The sequence below is a fragment of the Fukomys damarensis genome, unplaced genomic scaffold (assembly GCF_012274545.1).
Source record: "Fukomys damarensis isolate Sample0158 unplaced genomic scaffold, DMR_v1.0_HiC HiC_scaffold_9, whole genome shotgun sequence".
Classification (NCBI taxonomy): domain Eukaryota; kingdom Metazoa; phylum Chordata; class Mammalia; order Rodentia; family Bathyergidae; genus Fukomys; species Fukomys damarensis.
Genome location: NW_022900921.1, coordinates 11,245,754 through 11,268,287, shown reverse-complemented (window position 1 = coordinate 11,268,287; position 22,534 = coordinate 11,245,754). Strand labels below are relative to the sequence as shown.

Sequence of the window (22,534 nt, the reverse complement as noted above, 5' to 3'; positions counted from 1 at the left end):
ATAGGAATGATTCCTAAAGAACAGAATAAGAAGGTGAATTTTATATAACCCTTGCAAGGCTATGACTTTGTTTGGCATTGCTGTCTAACAACAAATATGTGTTTCTGTCATACACTGAGACCAAGAGATGGAGCAAGGGCTAAGAGTGAGGAGGGGAAGGGGACAAAATGAAGAATTAAAATGTGTATATACATGTACCAACTCCCCACAAGAAATGTAATCACTTTGCTCTGTAAACAAAAAAATCTAACATAACCTGTAAAAAATCTGAAAGGCAAAAATGTGACATGAAATAGATGCATAATATTGCAGATCATTGCAAACCTCTTGAGGCTTGTAGAGATACAACAAATGCTAAGTGCAAGTTCATAGTGTACAACTAAAGAGATCATTCACCTACTTCCGTATTTGGCTAAATGTATACCAAGACCACATGATCATAAAAGTATTCTCCACAGGCCTTATACTGGCATCTTAACACATTCTTAACTACAAAAGTTCAGGAAGCCTCAACAGTTTTAACACACTAGCCAAAAATATTTACCAACAATACTTATTGAGTATATACTATATTTCAGCTGAAGGATATTAAGACTGTTCTCTTTAAACTCAGGATCCGGTATGTGGGAGAGAAAGGGAGAGAGGTGACAATAAATGTAGAAACAAATGAATCAGTGTTTCAATGAGTTGGTGATGAGTGTTATGAAAAAAACAAAGTAATGAAATAGAATGTTGTGAGTTCAGGGGAGGACAACACGACACAGGATGCTTTAGAGTCTGTCTGTAGACCTGACAGGAGAGAATACACAGCATACTGAAAGATGTGGAGGATGAGCATGAAATTTATGGAAATCTTTATTAAATCTTCATATCACATTGTTTCTCAAATGGAGTAAGTTTAAAAAGATAAGAAGGAAAAAAGCCTGGAAAAGAAGATACATACTTCCAAATCAGGTAGGGAGGCAAACACAGGCAGTCAAATAAAAACAAAGAGTTTGAGAAAGATGGTTAGAGAACAGATGTAAGAGGACAGATGTAAAACTAGGTTATATCTTAAAACATCTGGAATCCTCCCATCTGTGAGTGATATATATGTGACCCCACCTGGCCACTGCATCTCAGAGGGTTCTGTTCTCCAAAGGGTCACATTTGGATATTTGGTCAGGGCACTCTGGCGGGGCTTTCAAGGGGCCCGGTCCTTAGGTCATTGTGGGCACAACCTTTTAGGAATTAAGCAAGTTGTCATGACACCTCCTGAGTTAGTTCTCACAAAAGGGTTGTTAGAACAAACCTGGACACCGGCCAGTCTCTCTGGCTTCCTGTGTGCAGATGTGATCTTCATGCACTCCATACCACGGTGATGCCACTCTCCATGAGATTTACCAGAGCTAACTTGATGTAGATACAAGCTCAATTTTTCTCCATAAAGTTTCCAGTCTCGAGTATTTTGTTATGGTAACAAAAAAACTAATATGCTGACTTAAACAATACAAGATTTTATTGAAGCATGCAATTGGAAATTTTAAAATAATGTGTTATTTGAGTATGGTATCATTAAGGCTCCAGCTGTTTTCCTTTGAATCTGAGCTGAATCCTTCTTCGTAAAGACAGAGATCAACAGAGACACAGATTAAAGGAAGACCTAGAAATAGACAGAGATATACATATAAGTATCAGCCAGAATTTCCATGTCTACTATCTCCCTTGATCCAAAAACTTTTTCTGGCTTTCTTTATTTGGTTTCTTCTTCTCTCTGACTCTTTGATACAGTTTTTGATATCATCAGATTGCTGTTTCCAATTTGATAATAGAAGGGGGAGGGTAAATGCACAAAGAGAAGGAAGGCTGAAACTATAGATGGAGATTTTCTGGGAATTTTATAAAATGATAAGAAAGAAAAACCCACAATATACAAGAGATTTAGATAGTTAGGTAATGAGTATTTTAAAAAAAAGTTTTGCGTCATTAGTATCACTTTCTTAATGTTTTGGAAACAGCCTCTTCTATAAGTGTTGAGAAAACTCATTATGCACAAACATGGGCAGGCGCACACACACACACACACACACACACGCACAAAAGAAATGTATACTAATCCTACATCATACACAGAGAGTTAAACATGAGTATTTAAAATTCCTAGAAAAAACATGGGTAAAATCACCTTGACATTGGCCTCAGTAATTTTTTTTATATGATGCCAAAACAAAGATAAAAAATGCAAAAATAAATAGGTAGGGCAGCTTCAAACTAAAAGAGGCTCTACACCACAAGAAACCATTTACAAAATGAAAAATCAATATATATAATGATAAAAATATTTGCAAACTGCTACACATATTTAGTAATAGATAAAGTACTTAAACGGACATTTTTTCAAAGAAGACAAAGGAATGGCTAACAGATACATGAAAAACTGCTTATCCTCAAAAACTATCAGGAAAATGCAAATCAAAACCACAACGAGGGCCAGGATTTAGCTCAGTGGTGCTGCCACATGCCTCATAAGCACAAGGTCTCAAGTTTGTTCCCCAGTACCAAAAACAAACAAACAAAACCATAATGAGCTATCACCTCACATCTGCTAGGGTGGCTATTACTAAAAAAATTATATCAAACATTGGTAAGGATATGGAGGAAACATTACGGAAAAAAATACAGTGATTCCTAAGAGCATTTACCACAAATGTATCATATGACCAAACAATTACACTTCTTTTCTACATGAACAACAAAAAATTAAGTCAATCTCAGATATCTACAGTCCCATATTTGATGCAGCATTCTTCATAACAGCCAATCTCAAAACAGTCTAAATGTCTATCACAGATAAAATGATACAGAAAATAAATAGGACACATACATGCAATGGAATATCACTCGGCTATATAAAAGAAAGAAATCCTACCAATTATAATAATATGCATGAACCTGAAGAACATGTTAAGTAAAATAAGGCAGGCAGACAAAAGTAAATATGTATGATCTCACTTATATGTGAATCTAAAAAAACCAAACACACAGAAACAAAGAGTAGATTGTTGGTTGCCAGGGCCTCGGGGGAGGAAAGGAAGGGATAGTGAAATGGCACAAAACTTCAGCTACACAAGATAAATAAGTTTTGGAAATTTGCTATACATGATAGTGTCTACAAATAAAAATGTATGCTTAAAAAATTGATAAGGGAATTAGATTCTGTGTTAAGTGTTCGAGAGAGAGAGAGAGAGAGAGAGAGAGAGAAGCAAGAGAAAATGCTGGACGATAATGGATATTTATACCTTGATGGTGGTGATGGTTCCATGGGTACATACCTACTCCAAACTCATCAATTTGAATAAATTAAATATGTACACCTTTTTTAAAATATGCATTTTTTTTTAAAAAAATGGGTTGTTTTTAAAGATGCTAGAGCAGTTTAAATAAAAACAAGTTGTTTTGAATTGACATTTTTCATTTTTAACTAAGTTTTTTGACTGCAACACATTTTCCAGACTGGTTTCCATGGGTTCTGACTTCAGGAGAGTGACACAATCACCACCAAAACATGCACTTGAGCACACACAGACACACTCATACACACAGACACACAGACACACACACACACACACACACACACACCCAGCATAAACTCAACAACCCTGTTTCTCACACCCCTTGGGGACAAGGTTGTCGTGATGTGTCCCAGTTTTGACCTTGTCTAGGCATGTCAGAAAAAAAGGAACTGGAATTTTGGCAAGCAGCTTTTTAAAGGGTGTTGACCTCTGGTTTATAGTATAGTTCAAATCATGACCTCTGTACTATAAATCATTATTAAAAGCAGCCTGAGTATAGTAGAAAGGTCTTGAATTTATGAGCAGGAGATATGGGCTGAAACTACTATTCTGTAACTCACCAGCTGAGTGATCTTTAGCATGTTCCTTAACATCTCCTTAATGTCTGTAGAAGAGGCATAATAGTCCTACTTTATAAGGACAGTTCAAAATTGTGAACTCTCTGCTGATATGAGCTTATATATGTAGAACATTCAATATTCACTTGCATATCCTTAAGACACAGCCTCTTGAGGTCAAATACATAGTCCTGATTCTGCAACTCTTTACCCTACGAAAATAAAACTAATTCACAATAGTAACTTGTTCTACTAAACTTGGAACATAGGGGCATTACAGAAGAAAATATTTGTTGAGGAAATAGTGAATGAACCTAGTACTCTAAACAGTTACTACCAACTGATGAGAGCTGTCTTTTGAGATGAAGCCTAATTTTCATCGTTGGTGCTAGTCTCTATTCCAGCTTCACCACAGCATATACAATTGATTGCTCGCCTGTGTCCATGAATCCACTACCTATCTTTATAAATAAAGTTTTACTGGAAAACATTCATACTTGTTTATTTACTTTGTCTATGGTGGTGTTCATATTCTCATAGTAGAATCTAGCAGTTATAACAGATACCACATATCTCACAAAGCCAAAAATAGTCTTTGAGCCTTTATTTTCAAAACTTGCCAACCCTTCTCTAGATGATGAGTTCTTGAAGGTAAAAGCTGTGTGCTTTACTTTTGGCTCCCAGCACCTAGTAAACAGGTATCTGTTAAAAATTAACTAAATGAAATATGGTGGGAACTCCAAGAATCACACCGATTGGAAGCAAAATGAGTTCAGTAGAAAAAGCTATGATTTACTTAGCAGGATTCTGAAGTGATGGCAAACAAGACCAACTACTTTCATCACAAAGGCCACAGGGCAAGGAGCAGAGGCCCAAAGAGCTGCTAAGCAGTAGGCTAAAGCATCTGGGGGTGAGCAGTTAAGTTGGCAACAGAGTGCAAACCAAGAAGAGACAAAAAGCACATGGAGCAAACATGAGAGAGCACGTCAAAGGTCAATCCTGGACTTCAACCTACTTTGCCAAAAACCAGCGCTGCCAGTGAATTTCTTTTGGTTAAGAATCTCAAAGTGGCACCTGTGGACAACATACAGTAGAATCAGCAGAGGAGTCTGTTGACACAGAACTTCCCAGGAATCATTCCAGACTTAAGTTATCAGAAGGCAGGAACCTGCATGGTTAACAGACTCCCAGGTGTGCTTATTCTCATTCATTTTTAGAACAACTGACCTGGAGGATGTGTTCCTCTCCCCAGTGAGAATTTCTAATAATTGTTTATTTTAGATGGCTCTCTGTCACACATATTTTCCATTTAAAGACTTAAGAGCAATACATTCTTCCTGGGGATCGGATTATCTGAGAGATGCTTTTAAATTATGTATACACAATGCCAAACGCCTGATCAACACAACCAAAAATACCGGCAGAAGCTCGCTGCAATGAACTGGCCAGTCATCAAGTGATTGATGACCTGAGAGCCTCTTCTAGGCAAAGGCCCAGGGAGAGACAAGGATGGTGGGGAGAATATGAGAAAGAATGACTCCATCTTATTGGAAAGTATCTTTTACCCAAAAATAACCAAGATAAATGATTTGTGACTGTGACACAGGACAAAGAATTTCAGTATAACAGAGTTGACTATGGAAAAAATGCAGCCAGTATAGTAAATCACTCTATGGGGAAAAACAGAAAGGAAACAGTTCAGAATGGGTGCCTCCGGAGATAAAAATCACCTCTGAGATATTCTGGTGAAAACAGTTTCTTTCCTTAGAAATATTGGGCAATAATTTACAGTAGGAAAAAAAAAGACATTATAAACCAAATGGCCTTCCCATATGATAGCAAAGTATACATTTAACATGGGCTCATTACATCTTATTTACTATCAATTCTAACTAGGTTTTCATTTGCTACTAAGGTTTAGCACAAAGAATATTAACTCTAAAGCCAGTCCATTCTTCTCAAGGCTATAAAAGTCCATAAAAAGAATTAGGAAATGAGAATAGACTCCCTTCCCACCCATGCCCCTGGGGCTCACTTCATGATTTATCAATGGCAGGCATTCATTACTTGTGTATCTCAGATACCCAAGCTACCTGTCAATTAGTCCCACTCAGATTCTTGAATCAAAATTCAGAAACAGCAAATATTCTAAAGAATTTTTAAAGAGTTGTAATATGTTACCCAGAAAACTAAATAGTTACTTGGGAAAATAAAGATGTTTTATTCCAAGATTTTTTATTCCCTACACCAAAAGTATTTTGGATGAATCAAAGATTAAAGTACAAAATGTAAAACCATAAATATTCTATAAGAAAACATAGGAAAAAGTATTATAATATTATAATGGAGGAAACATTCCTGTGTGTCACAAAAAACTTAGATGCCAAATGAAGTATAGATTAATTTTAGTCCACAAAATTCTGAATTTAAGAAAATACGAGTAAAAGAGTCAAAGATAAATAAAAAACTTTGTAGGCAAACTATGTTGCAATATATATTCTAGGCTGAAATATGTCCAATGTAGAAAGAGTTCTCAGAAATAAGTAAGAAAAATCCAGCTACCAAAAGAAAAATAGACAAATACAGGGTTACTTAACAATTAGCTAAAATGACTTACAGATTAATCAAATGTCCTTGATTTTCTTATATAAGAGAAGCAGACATGAAAAACTGCACAGAAATATCACCTTCAACTGATCAGACTGACGGAAATTTTTTAAAATTGTATCTTGTACTTAAAGTGGGGAAGCAAATATTTTTATACTTTATTGGTAGGAATGTAGATTGACTTCTGAGCAAACGATCCGTCAATAGTTACCAAAATTAAAAGTGAACATATTCTTTAACCCATGATTATTCTAGTGATTTATGCTGAAATTTTACCTCCATATGTGTACAATAATCAGCATTCTTATTGTATCATTGAGTTCTGGTGTTGTTGTTTTATTGTTGCTTACAAGCAGTCTTAATAGATTCCCTAGGCTGGCCTTGAATTCCCAATCCACAGCCTCACAAGTAGCTAGAATTACAGGCATAAGCCACCATTCCTAGCTGTATCACTCTTCATAATAGCAAAAGGCTGATACAACCTGAATTTCCAGCAACAGAGGGATGATAAAAGAAAATATGATAAATACTTATGGTAGAATATACCGTGAAGTTACTGATACTAAACAGATAACTATACAACTAGGTAGATAAAAATTTAAATATATATGTTAAACCAAAAATGATACAAAGTGTCATACTGTATTCATATATGATGGTATATGCACAGAATACTTCTGGCACGAAAATAGAGAAACAAGTAATAGTAGTTGCCTCTTGGGAGAAGAAATGGACAGTAGGGGAATGAAGGTCGGATATATTTGAATTCTGAACCACAGGCAAGTACTATCTATTCAACAGATATTCTTAAAAGAACTATAAGAAAATTAGACAAATATTCAAACTGTCTCATCATAGTCTAAAAGGATCCTGAAGGCAGGTTTATATCTGTATAATCTGAATAATACAATCAGGCAAGAAAAAATATTTAAGACATTAATTAGTGTTCTGCTTCATTTTTCTCTCTTCTCCTTTTCCACATCTTCAGACCATTAATAATTCCTTGCCTTGGGGAATTTAACAGGATAGAAAGTAGAAGCTGCTTGTCAAATGGTTCTTCCCCTCTTCGTAAAGCTCCAGTACTTTGAAGAGATTGTGGCAGTAGACCCAAAGTGAAAGAGAGATGCGGTTTTGAAAATGAGAAAGAGTGAGAAGAAGAAAGTTTCTCTAATCAGAAAGGGGTGGTATTTGGGCAACATCAATAGAAATGTTTCAAAGTATATCCATTTGGCAGACTAGGCAAGTCTCCATCCAGAACACAGAGACTTCTAAAGGGTCCTAAACCCCAAAAGCAAGCAACTGAAAGACCAATGAAGTAGTAATATTCACCTATGTGGACCAATGCGGCCACTTCTATTCACTATGAAGAAAAAGCCTAGAATCACGGCAAATCCTCAGGTAGAGATAGCAAGAAAGGCAGTGAGAGCTAAAGGAACTCAGATAATGTCTAAAGCCAGGTTGTTCTCTAGCCATTAGCATGCAAGGCTTACAGTCGGATTCTTTGGTTAATTTGGAAAATAGGTCCTCCTTCCCATTATTCAACAGAGTGCACTGTGCCTCAGCCAGGGTATGGTAGGCAATGAACATATGAGTTCCATTGCCCAATGTCTTTGGAGGCACCAAGGGGAAACATGTAGATTTTTTTTTTTTTTTTTTTGAGACAGGGTCTCGCTATGTAGTTGAGACTGATCTGGAACTCACTATGTATCCCAGGCTGGTCTTGAACTCACAGCAATCCTCCTGCCTCAGCCTCCGAGTGCTGGGATTACAGGAGTGTGCCACCACACCTGGCGAAACATGTAGAATTTTAATGGGAGGGGTAGGGAAAGGTAAAAAGGGAAGAGAATAAAAATGACTCTTACTTGTATGAAAAGACATACTGAAGAAATGGGGAAAGTGAGTGAGGGTCCTGAAAGTGTAGACCCTGGGGTGCTCACTTTAAAGGGCAAGGAAAGGCCCCAAATGTTTCCTCAGAGGATCTAAAAAAACACTCTAAAATCACATTGATAAACTTTCCTTCATCTGAGGTAGTGGTCCTCTCACTGAGTCCCCCGTTTGTCCAAAGGACTCCATATTTCTTCAGAGCCTGGGAGTTTTCATTTCATTGGTAATTGTAAAGGAAAAAGCAGCTGCTATAAGATCAAATCTTATCCTTAGCAGTGACAACCTGAGAAGGTGAAGTAAGAAGAAGCTGCCTTCTATGGAACTCTGAGAATTATTTTCCTTTCAAAAGTATCCCTACATTATACAAATTCAAGCCTTGGTTTTCATCATTCAATATTCCCTTCATTGCCTATCATGTCTTAACTCCACACATGACTTTGGAAATCCAGGTTTCACTTTTCTGTACTTTCGGTTATCTGCATTCAACTACAGTCAGAAAATATTAAATGGAAATTTCCATAAAAAACTCAAGAGATTTTTTAATGGTGGATCTACATTCTGAATAACATGATAAGAACTCACACCATAATTCTGTCTGCCTGAAATGTGAATCAGCCCTTTGTCTAGCATACCCGTGCCACATATACTACTCACCCGTTAGTCACTGAGTAGCTACGTTAGTCATCAGACTGACAGCTGTGGTATCACAGTCCTTGCATTCAAGTGATCCTTATTTTACTTTTAAACAGCTCTGAAGCACAAAAGTAGTGATGCTGGCAATCTGAATTTGCCATTGAGGAATAGGAAAGTGTTTCCTTTAAGAACAGGTAAAAACACAGGAACATTTTAAAATGATTATATTCCTTGTGGGGAGTTGGCACATGTACATAACACATCTTAATTCTTCTTTCTTCCCTTTCCTCCACTCCCCGCCTCCTCCATTGGTCACCCTCCCTTTTGCAAAAGATCTAACTCCCTGTTTCCTATTATCTTGTCTTTTAAGAAAGACTATTTTTATGTAACTTTTATTAAGTATATTGTTATAATTGTTCTATTTCATCATTATTGCTGTAAATCTCTTACTACTTTCTAAATTAAATTTTAAGATAGATATATATGCATAGTAAAAAATGGTGTATATAGGGGTATCCATAATTTCAAACATCCACTGAGAGTCTTCCAATGTCTCCCTCTCCCTACTATAAATGCTATAACCTGCTAAACTCCATACTGAACTCGGTCCTTTTGATGTTACTTAATTTTTCTTATTTATTCTTCAAAGAAATGGCATACATGCTGGTCTAGCAACTCACCTACTTTGCCTTCCTGTTATTCTTACACATTATCATTTTAGCTATTCTATGGTTAAGTAACTGATGAAAAGTAAGGACTTAACAGTATTTGCTAATGAATGAATTCTACCTCATTCACTATATTTCAAGTTTCAGGAGAGTAATGGCACACCCATTTTGCTCATTAACATATCCCAGCTTCTAAACAGCACCTAACATGCTTCCTGAAGCCTTAAGAAATATTTGACAATAAACAAATGATTCAGTCAGTCAATGCCTATATATATGCCCTCCCATATAAAGCACCTATAATTCCCACAAACAGATTTCTCTTTTAAAAATCTACTTTCTGTCAGCCCCCCAAACCAGGGCAGTGAACCCAACGCAGAATAAAATTACTTCCAAGAAAATGAACTATTCCCTAGTTGCAAATTGGCTCTGGATGCTGCTGTTTCTCTCCCTTTTATACTCTTTTCAGGAAGCTATTTCAGGTGATGGCATTATCATCGATGGAATTCAATAAAGCGACCGGCTTTCCCCCCCTCGACGTTTATTTTCTATAATCTGTCTTACAGCGGGAGACCATTATCCAGTCAAACAACGTTCAATTTCATCGGCATTACCGCTTCAAGAAAACACGCAGAAGGTTCACACAAACGGATGTGTAGTAAATTTAGTCTTTTAATAGGTTCATTCTTTATCAGGTATTTATTTCGGGAGGCAAAGTCCTAATTAGATTAAGTGGAGAAGCTAAAAAGCTATGGATACCCACAGAGAGATTCCAGAATTAGATGGATTTGGTTTAGGTCTCCACTTTCCTTTTATTTTATTTTCTTCAGCTGGCTGGAGAAATCCACGCAATAATCTCTTTCCCCTCAGATAAGAGTCTGAAATGAAACCTTGCCAAGCATTTGTGTGAGGAAGTAACATTTGTCTTTCTCATACGCAAAGTTATTGTGGAGCTAAAATCTAGGAAAAAGCAGCTCCCAGAGCCAATGGTGAACCCAATTTACTGTGGCAGATGAATATAACAAAGGTGGTGGATCTGGATGTTTGGCCTCAAGGCACAATTCAATTTTCAGCTGTTTCAAAGCTATTATGTCAAAGGCTGTTTGCATAAACATAATGTTGCCCTGAAATCTTGGGTAGGCAAGAGTAGCAACGTCTGCCCTCTACTGCCCTTAGTGGAAATAACGGCCGGACTTCCTCAACCTAGATTTCCTGCTACAGAAAAAGTGGACAGTACCCCAAATAATGGGCCAGCTCTACAACTTTCTAAATCTCTTTTTCTCAAGCTTTAAAACAGGAAGGGATTATTCAATTTCGTTTCAAGGGAGAAAACGCAATAGACTGAGGATGTGATGACTTGATTGATGATGTGGGAACCTATGAGAAAGCTATTTCCCTTCCTAGAGTTTGAAAGAAAACGCTCTTCACTCTCCATCCACCCACACATATATATTTATATCAGCACATGGATATTTAATATGTTTTCTAACGCAGAAGAAATAGACAATGACTCACAGGAAACAAATCAATACATTTCAGAATGGGCTAAAAATGTCACCATAAAAAATTGTTTAATGTTTATGATGGCAAGAGTTCGACGGGATAGCTTTTCAGTTGCATATAGGAGGCCAGCTATTTCTTCATTCTTCTCTCTTTCTTTGTTCTTTAATAAAAACAAATAGTGCCAAGTCCTATGCTAAGTACTATGCACTATAACCCGTTGGGTTTTGTAAACCAACATCCCTACATCCAGAATTGTTGAGTAAATGCTTTAAATTCTAAAATGCCCAAACTCTGTTTATGACTGGGCACAAGACAGACCCACTTGCTACTCAGGTACCCAATAAAGCCACTGCATCAAGACTAGATCATATAAATACACAGAGCTCACAGAACAATGGAGTTATAGTCTAGTGGCACTTAATTCAGTAAGAGACCACCATGCATCAGACAACATGATCAAGTTATTAACTACAAAATAAAGAAGATTTTTAAAAAGTGTTAGTAGGGCATGTTTAACGGGATACCTAAACTTTGAAAATCTTCTTATGGAAAAATATTTGCCTATAAAATATTTTAAAATCTACTTCTGGTCATCTTTCTTCATTGCAGTCACTATCTGAATTCTTCATATGGTGCTCTCATTGAATTCTTGCTACCTACACCCCATGAGGTAATCATATTATCACCTCTATTTCACTGAGGTTCAAAGAAGCAAAACAACCTGTAAAAGGTCACAAAGCTAGTAAGTGGTGCACATTTGCTGAAGTCCAAAGTCAACACCTTTTTATGCTTCCTATTTTTCTAGTTGTTAAGCCAATTCTTCAAGATAATTCAGTTTAAACTGAGCATCAGTAATGTTCACATTAGGCAAAGCTAGCTTGATCATCTAAAATGCCCCCCCCCCGCTGCAAAGTCTCCTGTGTTTGGAAGGTAACTGAATCATAGGATTACTACACTCCTCACAAACTGAGATGAGTTCATAGCTGAATGTGCTGTTTTGAGGTGGAACCCAGTCAAAAGAGGCAGGTTACTGTGGTCATAACCTGGAATGGTTATTCTTGTCCCTGGTTTATCCCTGGGCTCTCTGCTTCCAAACTACCATGACATGAGAAGCTTTTCTCTAACTTTTCTTTACATTTTTTCTTTCATCATGCCATTTCTGCCTCAGAGCTGGCCAAGCATGGAATGGACCCACTGAAACTATGAGCCAAATAGGCTTCTTTTCCTTTAAATTGTGCAAGTCAGATATTTTGCTCTGGCCCATCTGGCTAATACAACTACTTGATAAAGTTTCATAGATGGAAAAAAGGTTAACTATTTTTAAGCAATTGGAACTGGGTGGTGGATAGATGTATCTTTTTAGGCCAAAGTGCATGGGTTTAAAACCTAGAGATACCAGTACCAACTGTGTGTCAATGGGGTAAGTTTCTTCATTGCCATTCTTTGTTCTCCTTGCTTATAAAATATGCAGTGAAGGTAATATTATCTACCTTGTGGGGTTGTTTGAGAGGACTACACAAGGCAACCCAGCATATCTGAGGAACTTAGAACAGCATCGAGAACAGAGTAAGCACTCTGTAAATGCCTCTTTATTTTGGATTCACAATGAAAGCATAGATTATGCTCTACCTAAAGGGATTCTTCAGAAGATTAAAAGAGATAATAATGGTAACGTGCTTACAACAGGGCCCGAAATGTATAAATGAAATCGCCTCCGGCTGCCCATGACCAAACACAAGTGGCTTAACAGCACCATTGTGACTGCCATCAGCAGTCACGGCTTTGAGAAGCACCATGCTCTGGTCCTCATCCAGATGTCTGAGGCCAGAGGATTTATCAGAGGCTTTTGTCTAAATAAATGGTCTAATGTTGCATATTTACCCACATTCATTAGCCAAGCCTTGGTGTTGGGACTCTGCAGAACCACATTATGTGGGAAAAAATAAATACATTACAGAAGGAAAGGCATTCTTTGGTTTCTTCCCACATTCCCCGAAGCTTACCTCACCCACCCACACAGAAACAGGAATTCAAGGCTTGAGTGAATTTATATTTTCTCAGTTAGTATATTACAGGATAGGACGACAGAACAGAATCATAATTAGGGACATGGAATTTGGAGTCAGCAGAGAAATCCTAGCTCCACCCTGTACTTACGCATGACCCTACTGAGCGGCTTAAACTTTCTAAGCCTGCTTTCTCATTTTTAAAATAAAGATTTTTAAAGTAGTATTTTTCTTGTGCATATGTTGGAAGAATAAAGTGTGATAACAGAAAAAGTGCTCATGATTACATACATACAGCCTGGGAATATAGTTCAGGGATGGAGTGCTCACCTAGCAAGGGCAAGACCCTGGCCTGCTCCCCAGCACCATAAAAAGATAATATAAAAACAATCATATTTCTGAAGTATTGACAATGTCAAAGTCCTTCCACTGTCATATTTATGCTTCAAAAAAGTCTAGCACAAATATTTGATTAGTCCCATTTTACAGAGGATATTTGGAATAATCGTTATTTTCTGGTATCTTTGGGACTACAAATCAAGTCTGAATGGGGCTGGCATATAGTGTTCTGTGAGTTGTAGCTTTCATTTCATTTTGTGTCATCAATTCCTCAATGATTCCAGTAACTAAATATTTCTTACGTGTTTTATTTGTGAAGTGAGTGTCTGTGAGTAAAACTAAGCAGGGTAAGATGCAATCCTTCCGTTCACCGAGCATTTAGTTCTATTATTTTGACAAGACATGGATACCTGGTTAGTTATTGCTCTCATCTCCCAAAACTCTTACATACAGCTAGAGTCCTCAACATAATATATTCAACTTTCCCTGTCAGACTTGATTTCTAAAAGTCCTATTTCCATTCTATGAAGTTAAGCATTTTTGCCATCAGTATATTAGATAGGAATACTGAAAAGGAACCAATGTATTTGGGATGTGATGGTAAAACCATACCTCACCACTCATGTACTTGGCACAGATACCTGTTCTTTTTCCACCTGTCTCTATATTCTTTTCCAAGTAATAGCATCCTACATTTTCTCTCGACCCTCCAACTCTCATTCCATTAGGTTTGAAGAGTTGATTCCACTTCAAGCTGTGATGCTAGGGTGTAGAAGTGAGCACTGATGTTAACTCATATTTGGCTAAACAGAACACTGCATTCTCCAAGCTAAGCAACTGGTAGGGAAATGAGCTTCTAACCTAATTAGGAATGTTATGGTTTGTGTCTAAATGTCTCCCAAAGCCTCATGTGGTCACAGGTGGGTTTTTCAGAGGTGGCTAGATCTAGAGGGTATGATGCTGGGATCAAGGGTGAGTGATTAGTAAATTAGTCCACTAATTGGTTTGGTGCAATTCGAGCTAGGATTAAGAGATCCCATGTGTGAGTGATAAAAAATATAAGGGACAGAAAGAAGGCTAGTGTGGTTTGTTGCTTGCAGCCTTCTGTCTTCTGCCTGCCATGAACTTTTTCTCCTATGTGATGCCCCTCTCTAGGCCATCCTTCGCTGAAGCCAGCTGACTATAAACTGAAGCCACTACAAACTGTGAGCTAAATAGATCTGCCCTCCTTTAACTTTGGGTTTCAGGTATTTTGTCTCAGCAATTAAAAAAAATCACTAAACAAGGATCGTAGAGGCTTTTATCCTTCCAATATAAATGGGAAGAGGCAGAGTGAAGAAATGGAAAGCAACCAACTCCTTTTTACATTTGTTGAGCCCCTGGACCACATCATTCCTGAGACATAGCATGGGAGAGGAAAACATGTCCTTCTTTCATAGAAATCCCTTCTATATGTGCTAGGAGTCCTGACAGCACAGGGTTGAAAGCTAGAAGAAACTTCTCTAATAGATACACAAAGAAAAATTCTCTCAAAATTAAGCAGAGACCAACGGGGCTGAGTGGCAACATTTCAAGGAGATGGCAAAGACTTTAGAATGGTTGTGCAGTTTTCTGTTTTAACAATGATTCCTCTCCCCTTTTACACTGAGCTGCATCTCCAGCCACTTTCTATCTTTTATTTTGAGACAGGATCTCACTGAGATGCTGAGATCCTCAGGCTGGGCTCAGACATGTGATCTTCATGCCTCTGCCTCCCAGAGTGCCACAGTTACAGACATGCACTGCCACATCAGGCTGAGAATGATTTTGTTTGTTTGTTTGTTTGCTTGCTTGCTTGCTTGTTTGTTTCAGTTGTAGCACAAAAATAACAGGGCAAAAATCACATCATATGGACTGGGTTAATGGGTACCTCAGGGATCAAGGTGTACTCATGACGTGTGCCCTGGACTCATCCTGAATTTCCTGACTCTGCTGCAGACTCCCTTATCCCTTCTGAGGATGGGGGAAGAGATACTCCCAAGCACTAAGAAGACTGAATTTCTAGCTGAAGGTAAAGGAGGTCTTAGGTTATTTTAAAGGAAATAATGGCATAATGTTTCTTAAGTACATGAGGTTACAAACTACTGCAATTTCAAAATATTTCAGTAAGTCACAAGCATACCCCTGAAAAAATTTCTACCATAAGTTTTGCTATTTCCCCTCATATTTCTGGGTGGGTTTTCTCAGATAACAACTCCTCGCAATGTTCTTATGGTTGCCACCCACAGCCTTGGCTTTAAAAGACCTGGGCTATTTAGCATTTTAGCATCAGAAAATTTGGACACTGTTACTTTGACCTGGACACTGTGATTCCAAGATGGATCAGCCATTCCTACATTACTCACATACTGGATGAAGCCCAATTGATTGCTTCTTAGTTGACAATACAAGTTCAGTTCAGGCAAGTCTGCAGAATAGGGGTGCAAGATATTCCTGGGATCTCTCTAAAACAAAGAGTACAAATGTAAACTTCTTTTGGTGCTCAAGAGGTAATGTTTTCACATGGTCATAAAATGTACCAGCTTTAACATCAGACAAACCAATTCCAAATCCTGGCTTTGCTCTTAGTGGCTTTCCTTTTTTATTATTATTAACCTTAGGAAGTCTCAGTTTCCTTAAAATAACAGTTCTCACCTCATAGTTTTGTTGAGAAGATCCAATGAAGTAATACAGAGAGAGTATCTACTTTGATACTTGTTAATAGTAAAAATTCAACTAGGGGTTAGCTGTTCAAATAGTCATTCGTATTATTAATGGAAAACAGCCGAGGCTTCCTGGGAATTCAGAACCTGAACAATAAAACCAACATCTGCCCACAGATTTCATCTGTAGAACATACATCAAATAAAACATAGGACATAGTGTCAGTGCATGGTCATTCCAGACTCTGCTCAACCCAATATAAATACAAATTTGCCCTTCACTGCTCGTATGGGAGAACCAGAGCTTCCTTGTGTTCAAGGAAAATGGAAGTGGAGACACATCAGGTATATAAGAAAGGAATTTTGTTATACCAGTTATTAGCTGTCACAGAGAATAAGAAGGAGCTAAGCACAGAGAAAAAAATTACCCAAATCAGGCCAGTCAATGGAATCAAATGGTTGGGCCAGAGCCATTGAACAAAATCGTAAAGACTAAGGGTTTTTTCCCCCCAGTATTTTGTTACTCAGTTTTTTGACATATTACAATGTACTCTCCCAACTAGGCATCCAACACTATATGCTGTCCTTTTGAGGCCCAAGACCTCAAAGTTAACTACTTTCTCTCTCACGTAATCTCATGCAATCTGATTTTTTAAAAGTAATACTCCTGCCCCCACTCTAAATCTCAAGATGTTTGAGTAAACTCAAAACTCTTTCTTTTCACTCATCTGAAAACGTAATTTCTTCTAAAGTACTGCGAGTGTAAGTAGGTCCCCTCCATTATCACTTCAACCAAATCTGCATTTTTACCAAATTTTAATACTCCCAAGAGTGAGCATAAGCCTCACAAGTGACAACTATTTGATGTGAAGTGGGCAGAACTGGACCTATGGTTCAGTTATAAATTGTAAGGTATTCATTCCATAAGCATGACAAGACATGACTTCACTGAGAGAGGCAGTCACACACCAAACCAGTACACACCACAGCCAGGTCACTCCCCTTGGCTAGGACAAGCCACAGGCTTACAGAGACTGCAAAGAAGGCAAGGGGAGCTAATAACTGATGTCCTGTGGAGAGAGCCCATGGCCCACAGAACACGCCACTTGGAAAGTCACCTCCATTCTCATAATGTGTGCACATCTATAAAAGCTTGTAGGAGAATTTCTTTTATTAACATCTAAGCTCCTTGAATATATATATTTCTTTATACTATCATCTGGGACTTCTTTGGCCTCTGAAACTGAAGGAGGATTGTCTCAAAGTTCTAGCTCTGATGGTAGGGGAGGAGCCCTACATCTTCCCAAGATTCCTATAGTTTCCCAGAATTTATTCCGCTTCTCTACCTCTTTTCTGGCTCCCAAGTCCAGGGGACCATCTCTGCTGCCCACTGAATCCAGATCTGAAGTCCAGCCCCTCCTCAGATTGCCCCAAAGAATCCATTCATAGAGCTAAAAGTGAAGAATGAGAATTTCATTGAGGATTTCAGAGAGAAAACAGCACATGCTCTCCAGGAAGCTGCAACTGAAGCCTCACTAAATGACCTCTACTTACTCAAATAGTGGTCAAATCCATGCTGTAGATTCCCAAACCTTGATTATCATCAACCTTGCTTGTGTCACTTGTACTACTGTCATGATGATGTAATTTAACTCACTATAAACAGACAAAATATACATATAAAATGCAGCTGTCATTTCTATCAAAACTCAGTTGAATTCTTTGTACATACTTGATAAAGGTACATATTTAGAGAAATTACTGTCAGAATTTATCTCAAAAGAAGATCACTATAAAATACAAGGGGTTAGTAGTAAACTTCTGGAAGGATTCTACACTGAGAGTGCTCTCAAGTTTGTTTGATACCACTGCTGCAATTTTTAAAATAACATAAAAACTAGAATTCACACATAATGCATCGTGAAATGCCAGGTATAAGAAAGATCGGGTATTACAATTGCAAACACTTACCTAGAATAAGACCTTGGCCAGACGTGAAACGATGAGAAAATCAACACATACTTCATGTAGCTTAGGTTACAATAAACTGTATAAATGTGTTTTTCATGAAGCTCTGATTTAACCTTTTTTTTAATTTATTTTTTTTTCCTCATTGAGTTTATTGGTACATTTTAGGTATACAGTACAGTAACATTCATTATTGAGATCTCCTACCTTTACATGACAGGTCTTGGTTCTCATTTTTCCCCCTTGTCCCTGCCCTCCCTTCACCCCTCCTCCCCTCACCCTTTACAAACTCTTCATTTCCATTTTTACATTTTCTCACATTTTTTTCTTTCCTCTTATTAGCTTTCCCCTACCCTTCCCACTTTCCCTATACCTTTAGCCCCTTTCTCCCTGATTTAACCTTTTCTTCATTAATTATGTAACTGCTCCTGTCACATCAGATCACACAATTGACAGGCCTCAAGGATTTTTCAGAGCCTATATTCTTAACCAGGAATTTGTGGATAGGCTTCAAAGAGCAAAGCAATAAATTAATGCATGCAAAACTTTGGATCCATAGGGCATGTGACTTTTTAGGGGAAAGTGCCAATAACTATCATTTGAGTTTCACAACGATCTAAAAAGTGAGTTTCAAAAGTGATCTACTAGACTGCCGCCTTAGCAGGATGACTGATTGTGCCCATCTGCTTGTGACTATCCCAGTTTTAGACTGAAAGTCCTACGTCCTGGGATCGTTCAGACCTGGGATAATTAAAATGCTTAGTTACCCTACCACAGAGTTGCCAGATAAAATACAGAATGAAAGGTAAATTTGAATTTCAAGTAATCATTCAATAAATAATTTTTAGTGTATGAATGTCCTCAGCAATATTTATTATTTATCTGAAATTCACATTTAACTAGGCATCTTGTATTTTTATTTGCAAAATCAGGCAACCCTATCTAAATGCAATAATTAATAAAAATGGTATGAATAATAGTACCAATAGTGATAGTAGCAGTAATAGTAGTAACCAATAATTTTTGAATGTTTCCTTTTTGCCAAGGTAATTTCTTATTCAATCCTAACCATGTTTCAGATTAAGATTATCATTTCTTTTTATGAAAACAGTGACTACGGATTAAAGCAGTGAAACAGAAGTATCATGTAGTTAGTCAATGGCAGAAGAAAATTCAAATCCACAAAAATGTGTTCCACAAAAAGGAAAACAAGAAAAGCTGTATATTCAGATGTCAAAAGTCTGCCACCGGGATCGCTCCCTCCTTCTGCCCTTGAACTCAATACTCTTCCCCAGGCTCTTTCTGAGCACCTCTAAAGAGGCTCTGTGTAAAGCCTCACAGACACAAAACATTAGCACTGAGCTTGGCAAGCATCCTGTTTCCCAAACTCTGTTCTAACTCCCCCATTTTTTCTCACAGGCGTTATCAGAGAGACTTTCCCTGATGCCTTTCAGCCTACAAGAGTTGACAGCTGCCTCAAACTCCAGCTGAAATTCATTTGTGTCCTGGATCCACTTCCTGTTTTCCAAAATCTATTAGCACTTTGCTCAAATATTTTGTTAGTTGGAACAGGACTTGCATGGAGAAGGCCAAATGTCTCAAGGTGCCCAGAAGTGAAGGTTATCTGAGGCTGTAAGATTTAGACTGGTAAAAGTGGAAAAGTCCCTAGAAAACCAAGACAGATGCTCATCCTACCTGTCTGGCAGATTTTGATACACTTTTATTCATACTATGTCAAATCATCCTTTAAACAACCCTGGGATAAAGCCTATTCTACAGTCAAAAACAGTTACGGGAGTACTCAGCAATTGTCCAAGGGTGCATAGTTGTAGCCAGAGAGCCAGCTCTGCATCTGTGTCTCACTCCAAAGCAAAGCTGGGAAGTGCTGTAATATTCTGGCCCCTGGAAGTCTGACTGCCTGAATCTGGACCTAGTCACTGACACCGGATTTTTTTTTTTTTTTTTTTGCAACCTCTCCTTGTATCCCAATCCCAATTCTTTTATCTGTTAAAAATGAGGACGATATTAAAACCTACCTTCTACTTTGTGAAAACTGAACAGTGCATGTAAAGTACTCAGCATATGACCTGGTGCTTAGTGAGTTCATTAATGGAAGCTAGCATTATTCCACCCTGTTGCTAAAAGAATCTGTGAAATGAGTCTTTTCCAACCTCAAATGCTGGAAATATCCCCCAAAGTTCCTTTATTCCTCTTATAACTGATTATCTGCCATCAAGGGGTTTTCCTAATTTTTTTCTGAAGCTATATTTTCAGCTTTTATTATCTGTTGTGAGTTTCCCATGTTGATTGCTAGGGCTTCCTCTAACTCAACCAACACTTTGCTATGTTTTTCACCATAAGAGAGTACAGACAAGTCAGAGTTTAGTTTTTAAAGAACAGATCTTCCTTGACTCCACTCACTAAGTTGGTGAGAATACGGCACCATATCTGCTCTATTCCCCTATGAGTCTCCTCTGGTGCCCAATTAATGCAGCTGCTCAGTAAATATTTGTTGAATGTATTAAATAATCAGTAATAAATTCTACCATTACCAACCATTCTTATTACTCTATATCTAAACTAAACTGCTCCATTTCCTCATTTTCTCCATGAAAATCTGACTACATTCTATAAGTGTTGACTGGAAGTAATTTTTAATGATGATCTTCTAGTCCTAATTTTCAAAACAATTCTATTCATCACTCAGTAATACAAAGAAAATTTTCCAGTATATGTATGAATCAAGGAATCAGCTGGAGGGAAAAAGAAAAAACAAAGAGTAGTAGCTCTTGCTATGGGCCAACTCAGGAAGCCCTTTCTACTGATTGTTTTAAATTTTAATTACCTCACCAGGAAATTATTTCTATCTCATTTTTTTAAAGTGAAGAAACTAATGTCCAAGGACTTTGACCCAACTTATACTTACTAGGAAAATCAAGATTTGAACCCAGGTCTACTGACTAAAAAGCACAGATTCTTCTCTCTTTTCCCACACCATCATGTTGCCTCCTTAAAATATGAGAGTATAATAAAAAATTGTTTCATATATTCAGCCTCTGATTTATGGCCCCAACAGGCTTCCCTTGAATCAAATCATGGCATCAATTTAAGTCCTAGTTTTCCTCCAGGCGAAATGAGGAGGTTAAACTAGATGGTGCCTTTTTACATTTTAAATCCTATGACTTAGTGTGAACATACTGAGAATCACTGAAAAAGGAAGCTGTTCATGGGAGCCCTCAAGATGACTGCCTGTGTACTCAAGCATCCACTTTTTCAGCATTATCAGTCTGCAACATTAATATGCTAATTGCAAGGGAAGAAATGTGGAACTAATTCCATGTATCACTCAAGTAAAGGCATGCAGGTATCACCAAGATATTAGAGAATCAAAGGCAACACGACTGCATGACTTTGGGAGAATCATGGCAGAGCAACAGTGGGAAGTATTCTTCCATTACCACTCTTTAACTTTCAAACAACCTAACAGAATGAAAGCTCTTCTCCCCATTTTCTCCTGGTGTCGGCATTGTCCGATGGATAAACCATGCTGGCAGCCTCCTCCAGCCTTCCAGGAGCCCATCAAAAAGTAATAACCCTAAGGCCTTGGGGCTGGGTAAATCTGCTGCTCTCAGAACCCCCACCTAACTTTGAATTGCTGGCAGACTTGAACAAATGAGGCTAAAGGAATTTTCCAGTTAACTTTTTCAGAATCGTGTCTAATTAAACCATCTGGTAATGGACAAAACCCATGTCATTTGGGGGCATAATGATATTAAATAAGCTGTCAGCATGTGTAGGATAAAAAGGATTGGTGGCATTTTGGTGATGGCTACAGGGGATTTAAGCACATCTGCAAAAAATGGACCTTAACATGGAACTTTTTAAATGTAAAATCATCCTTTTTCCCTCTGTGTACTTACACATACTTACATTTTTCTTACATACCACCTACCCATATAAGGGTATGGCTAGATTCCTCTTTTTACCTGATTTCTTTACTAAGAACAAGCATAAATACTATAAAATAGTTAATTGCCTAGAGGTTTGACTGGACTCTTCCAAGTCCTCTTGTCTTGTACTTCATGCCACCTATCCACCAAAAAGCTGCATTAGACTTTGGCCTTGCCACAATGGCTGCTATTCCCCTTGTATTCTTTCTTCACATTAAATGTGTATCTACCACTCTAAAATATGGAAACATGTTGTTATACGGGATTCCTCATGACCAGACCCAAGAGGGAAATTTGTGGGAGTGATTTGTTTTTTCAAAAATACCTGCAGGAGACAGTAATAAGGAATATGCAGAAAGAGAGAGAAGAGAATCACACTTGACTTCTGGCAAATTCTGACAAGTGA

At 37.8% G+C, this 22,534-nt stretch overlaps 1 long non-coding RNA gene across 2 annotated transcripts in view; it reads right to left on the bottom strand.

Moving 5' to 3' along the window:
- The window catches only part of LOC104860936, a 645,196-nt gene extending 627,269 nt beyond the window's left edge, over positions 1-17,927 (bottom strand). Inside the window, exons 1-3 of one of the 2 annotated variants that reach the window (XR_002025275.1) lie at positions 17,765-17,927; positions 17,557-17,661; positions 15,914-16,012 (exon numbers count right to left, since the gene is read on the bottom strand). This is a non-coding gene — a long non-coding RNA (uncharacterized LOC104860936). The remainder of the gene's footprint in view (positions 1-15,913; positions 16,013-17,556; positions 17,662-17,764) is intronic. The other variant, XR_004516392.1, reaches the window with a different exon arrangement.
- Positions 17,928-22,534: the final 4,607 nt, after the last annotated feature.